Source organism: Eschrichtius robustus, chromosome X (genome assembly GCF_028021215.1).
Source record: "Eschrichtius robustus isolate mEscRob2 chromosome X, mEscRob2.pri, whole genome shotgun sequence".
Classification (NCBI taxonomy): Eukaryota; Metazoa; Chordata; class Mammalia; order Artiodactyla; family Eschrichtiidae; genus Eschrichtius; species Eschrichtius robustus.
This window is the reverse complement of record NC_090845.1, coordinates 47,424,344-47,430,343: the sequence shown is the minus strand read 5'-3', so window position 1 is coordinate 47,430,343 and position 6,000 is coordinate 47,424,344. Positions and strand designations below refer to the sequence as shown.

The 6,000-nt window shown below is 39.0% G+C and overlaps 1 pseudogene; it reads left to right on the top strand.

The window, feature by feature from the left end:
- The first annotated feature begins 3,517 nt into the window (after positions 1–3,517).
- LOC137756308 (centromere protein V-like protein 3) overlaps positions 3,518–6,000 on the top strand; it is a 100,589-nt pseudogene continuing 98,106 nt past the window's right edge.

The following is a 6,000-nucleotide window of genomic DNA, read 5'->3' as shown; positions in this document are numbered from 1 at the left end:
TGATCATGGTGTATGATCCTTCTAATGTGCTGTTGGATTCTGTTTGCTAGTATTTTGTTGAGGATTTTTGCATCTATGTTCATCAGTGATATTGGCCTGTAGTTTTCTTTCTTTGTGACATCTTTGTCTGGTTTTGGTATCAGGGTGATGGTGACCTCGTAGAATAAGTTGGGGCGTGTTCTTCCCTCTGCAATATTTTGGAAGAGTTTGAGAAGGATAGGTGTTAGCTCTTCTCTAAATGTTTGATAGAAGTTGCCTGTGAAGCCATCTGGTCCTGGGCTTTTGTTTGTTGGAAGATTTTTAATTACAGTTTCAATTTCAGTGCTTGTGATTGGTCTATTCATATTTTCTATTTCTTCCTGCTTCAGTCTCGGCACGTTGTGCATTTCTAAGAATCTGTCCATTTCTTCCAGGTTGTCTATTTTATTGGCATAGAGTTGCTTGTAGTAATCTCTCAGAATCGTTTGTATTTCTGTAGTGTCAGTGGTTACTTCTCCTTTTTCATTTCTAATTCTATTGATTTGAGTCTTCTCCCTTTTTCTCTTGATGAGTCTGGCTAATGGTTTATCAATTTTGTTTATCTTCTCGAAGAACCAGCTTTGGGTTTCATTGATTTTTGCTATTGTTTCCTTCATTTCTTTTTCATTTATTTCTGACCTGATCTTTATGATTTCTTTACTTCTCCTAGCTTTGGGGGGTTTTTTGTTCTTCTTTCTCTAATTGCTTCAGGTGCAAGGTTAGGTTGTTTATTTGAGATGTTTCCTGTTCCTTGAGGTAGGCTTGTATTGCTATAAACTTCCCTCTTAGAACTGCTTTTGCTGCATCCCATAGGTTTTGGGTGGTCGTGTCTCCATTGTCATTTGTTTCTAGGTAGTTTTTGATTTCCCCTTTGATTTCTTCAGTGATCACTTCGTTATTAAGTAGTGTATTGTGTAGCCTCCATGTGTTTGTATTTTTTACAGATCTTTTCCTGCAATTGATATCTAATCTCATAGCGTTGTGGTCAAAAAAGATACTTGATACGGCTTCAATTTTCTTAAATTTACCAAGGCTTGATTTGTGCCCCAAGATATGATCTATCCTGGAGAATGTTCCATGAGCACTTGAGAAAAATGTGTATCCTGTTGATTTTGGGTGGAATGTCGTATAGATATCAATTAAGTCCATCTTGTTTAATGTATCATTTAAAGCTTGTGTTTCCTTACTTATTTTCATTTTGGATGATCTGTCCATTGGTGAAAGTGGGGTGTTAAAGTCCCCTACTATGATTGTGTTACTGTCTATTTCCCCTTTTATGGCTGTTCGTATTCACCTTATGTATTGAGGTGTTCCTATGTTGGGTGCATAAATATTTTCAATTGTTATAGCTTCCTCTTGGATCGATCCCTTGATCATTATATATTGTCCTTCTTTGTCTCTTGTAATAGTCTTTATTTTAAAGTCTATTTTGTCTGATATGAGAATTGCTACTCCAGCTTTCTTTTGATTTCCATTTGCATGGAATATCTTTTTCCATCCCCTCACTTTCAGTCTGTATGTGTCTCTAGGTCTGAACTGCGTCTCTTGTAGACAGCATATATATGGGTCGTGTTTTTTTATCCATTCAGCCAGCCTGTGTCTTTAGGTGGGAGCATTTAATCCATTTACATTTAAGGTAATTATCGATATGTATGTTCCTATTCCCATTTTCTTAAATGTTTTGGGTTTGTTATTGTAGGTGTTTTCCTTCTCTTGTGTTTCTTGCCTAGAGAAGTTCCTTTAGCATTTGTTGTAAAGCTGGTTTGGTGGTGCTGAACTCTCTCAGCTTTTGCTTGTCTGTGAAGGTTTTAATTTCTCCTTCAAATCTGAATGAGATCCTTGCTGGGTAGATTAATCTTGGTTGTAGGTTTTTCTCCTTTATCACTTTAAGTATATCCTGTCACTCCCTTCTGGCTTGCAGAATTTCTGCTGACAGATCAGCTGTTAACCTTATGGGGATTCCCCTGTGTGTTATTTGTTGTTTTTCCCTTGCTGCTTTTAATATGTTTTTTTTATATTTAATTTTTGACAGTTTGATTAATATGTGTCTTGGCGTGTTTCTCCTTGGATTTTTCCTGTATGGGACTCTCTGTGCTTCCAGGACTTGATTAACTATTTCCTTTCCCATATTAGGGAAGTTTTCCACTATAATCTCTTCAAATATTTTCTCAGTCCCTTTCTTTTTCTCTTCTTCTTCTGGGACCCCTATAATTCGAATGTTGGTGCATTTAATGTTGTCCCAGAGGTCTCTGAGACTGTCCTCAGTTCTTTTCATTCTTTTTTCTTTATCCTGCTCTGCAGTAGTTATTTCCACCATTTTATCTTCCAGGTCACTTATCCGTTCTTCTACCTCAGTTATTCTGCTATTGATCCCATCTAGAGTATTTTTAATTTCTTTTATTGTGTTTTTCATCATTGCTTGGTTCCTCTTTAGTTCTTCTGTGTCCTTGTTAAATGTTTCTTGCATTTTGTCTATTCTATTTCCAAGATTTTGGATCATCCTTACTATCATTATTCTGAATTCTTTTTCAGGTAGACTACCTATTTCCTCTTCATTTGTTAAGTCTGGTGTGTTTTGACCCTGCTCCTTCATCTGCTGTGTGTTTTTCTGTCATCTCATTTTGCTTATCTTACTGTGTTTGGGGTCTCCTTTTCACTGGCTGCAGGTTCGTAGTTCCCATTGTTTTTGGTATCTGTCCCCAGTGGCTATGGTTGGTTCAGTGGGTTGTGTAGGCTTCCTGGTGGAGGGAACTAGTGCCTGTGTTCTGGTGGATGAGGCTGGATCTTGTCTTTCTGGTGGGCACGTCCATGTCTGGTGGTGTATTTTGGGGTGTCCGTGGCCTTATTATGATTTTAGGCAGCCTCTCTGCTAATGGATGGGGCTGTGTTCCTGTCTTGCTAGTTGTTTGGCATAGGGTGTCCGGCACTGTAGCTTGCTGGTCGTTGAGTGAAGCTGGGTCTTGATGTTGAGATGGAGATCTCTGAGAGATTTTCGCCGTTTGGTATTACATGGAGCTGGGAGGTCTCTTGTGGACCAGTGTCCTGAAGTTGGCTCTCCCACCTCAGAGGCACAGCCCTGATGCCTGGCTGGAGCACCAAGAGCCTTTCATCCACACGGCTTGGCTTTGTTGCAAAAACTCCTTGTACCCTGGCTCCTCCCTGACCTCTTCAGAGCAGTCTCTCAGAGCTCTGTGAGATGCTGTGTCCTGGGCTTAAGTCCTCAGTTTTGTCTGCCAAATGAAACATAACTCTCAACTTTTAGGCAGTGCTTTTTTTTTTTTCAGTCGACATGTTTACACGTCAGCATGATGGCCATTCTTAAAGCAATTTTGTTTATGCTCAAATGTACCCAGATTGCTGGGGCAGCTGGTATCCTGTGCTGATCCCAGAGGAGAGCCCGTGGAATCTTGGCTGATGAAGAATCACCTAAGGTTTGCCTCACAAGCAGAGGGGGAGGAGAGGTGGGGCGGTGGGTGTTTCCGGTTCTCACCAGCAGCTCATGGTCTCGCGAGTGGCTCACAGGGCCCCTAGCCCACTTCAGAAACTCAGAGATGCATCGTTATCCATTTTGTTGGCGGTCCTCACTACCTGGATCTTTCCGGGTCTCGCCTCCTGGCTCATGGGCTGCCCAGTTCCTTTACCAATCTCCCAAAGCCTCCGCCATCCTTTCGCTGAAGCCAGGGTGAGCCGAAATTGTCAGGCCCCCAAAAGTGTCCTCCTGGTGTCACCCATGTCAATAAAACAAAATTGAGTTCAATTCTGAAGAGGTCCGACCTCACGTTCTAAAGTTCATACTCTTCCCAATGGATTCTGAACAGCGCGGCTGGGTGGCGTTCTCGTCAGCCAGGCGAGAAGAGGGCAGAGTCTCTGTCATTCAGATTTGATGGAGAAATCAAAAGCTTTACAGATAAGCAAAAGCTAAGAGAATTCAGCACCACCAAACCAGCTCTACAACAAACGCTAAAAGAACTTCTCTAAGTGGGAAACACAAGAGAAGAAAAGGACCTACAAAAACAAACCCAAAACAATTAAGAAAATGGTAATAGGAACACACATATTAATAACTACCTTAAATGTAAATGGATAAAATGCTCCAACCAACAAAAATAGACTGGCTGAATGGATACAAAAACAAGACCCATATATATGCTGTCTACAAGAGACCCACTTCAGACCTAGGGACACATACAGACTGAAAGTGAGTGGATGGAAAAAGATATTCCATGCAAATGCAGATCAAAAGAAAGCTGGAGTAGCAATACTCATATCAGATAAAATAGACTTTAAAATAAAGAATGTTACAAGAGACAAGGAAGGACACTACATAATGATCAAGGGATCAACCCAAGAAGAAGATATAACAATTATAAATATATATGCACCCAACATAGGAGCACCTCAATACATAAGGCAACTGCTAACAGCTATAAAAGAGGAAATCAACAGTAACACAATAATAGTGGGGGACTTTAACACCTCACTTACACCAATGGACAGATCATCCAAACAGAAAATTAATAAGGAAACACAAGCTTTAAATGACACAATAGACCAGGTAGGTTTAATTGATATTTATAGGACGTTCCATCCAAAAACAGCAGATTACACTTTCTTCTCAAGTGTGCACGGAACATTCTCCAGGATAGATCACATCATGGGTCACAAATCAAGCCTCAGTAAATTTAAGAAAATTGAAATCATATCAAGCACCTTTGGAAGCTAAACAATACGTTATTAAATAAACAAGAGATCACTGAAGATATCAAAGAGGAAATCAAAAAATACCTAGAGATGAATGAAAATGAAAACACGACGATCCAAAACCTATGGGATGCAGCAAAAGCAGTTCTAAGAGGGAAGTTTATAGCAATACAATCCTACGTCAAGAAACAAGAAAAGTCTCAAATAAACAATCTAACCTTACACCTAAAGAAACTAGAGAAAGAAGAACAAACAAAACCCAAAGTTAGTAGAAGGAAAGAAATCATAAAGATCAGAGCAGAAATAAATGAAATAGAAACAAAGAAAACAATAGCAAAGATCAGTAAAACTAAAAGTTGGTTCTTTGAGAAGATAAATAAAATTGATAAACCATTAGCCAGACTCATCAAGAAAAAGAGGGAGAGGACTCAAATCAATAAAATTAGAAATGAAAAAGGAGAAGTTCCAACAGACACAGCAGAAATACAAAGCATCCTAAGAGACTACTACAAGAAACCCTATGCCAATAAAATGGACAACCTGGAAGAAATGGACAAATTCTTAGAAAGGTATAGGCTTCCAAGACTGAACCAGAAAGAAATCGAAAATATGAACAGACCAAACACAAGTAATAAAATTGAAACAGTGATTAAAAATATTCCAAAAAACAGAAGTCCAGGACTAGATGGCTTCACAGGTGAATTCCATCAAACATTTAGAGAAGGGCTAACACCCACCCTTCTCAAACTCTTCCAAAAAATCGCAGAGGAAGGAACACTCCCAAACTAATTTTACAAGGTCACCATCACCCTGATACCAAAACCAGACAAAGATACTACAAAAGAAAAACTTACAGACCTATATCACTGATGAATATAGATGCAAAAATCATCTACGAAATACTTGCAAACAGAATCCAACAACATATTACAAGGATCATACAGCATGATCAAGTGGGATTTATCCCAGGGATGCCAGGATTCTTCAATATATGCAAATCAATCAATGGGACACACCATGTTAACAAATTGAAGAAGAAAAACCATAAATCATCTCAATAAACGCAGAAAAAGCTTTTGACAAAATTCACACCCATTTATGATAAAAACTCTCCAGAAAGTGGGCATAGAGGGAACCTACCTCAACATAATAAAGGCCATATACGACAAACCCAATGCAAACATCATTTTCAATGGTGAAAAACTGAAAGCTTTTACTCTAAGATCAGGAACAAGACAAGGATGTCTACTCTCACCACTGTTATTCAACATAGTTTTGGAA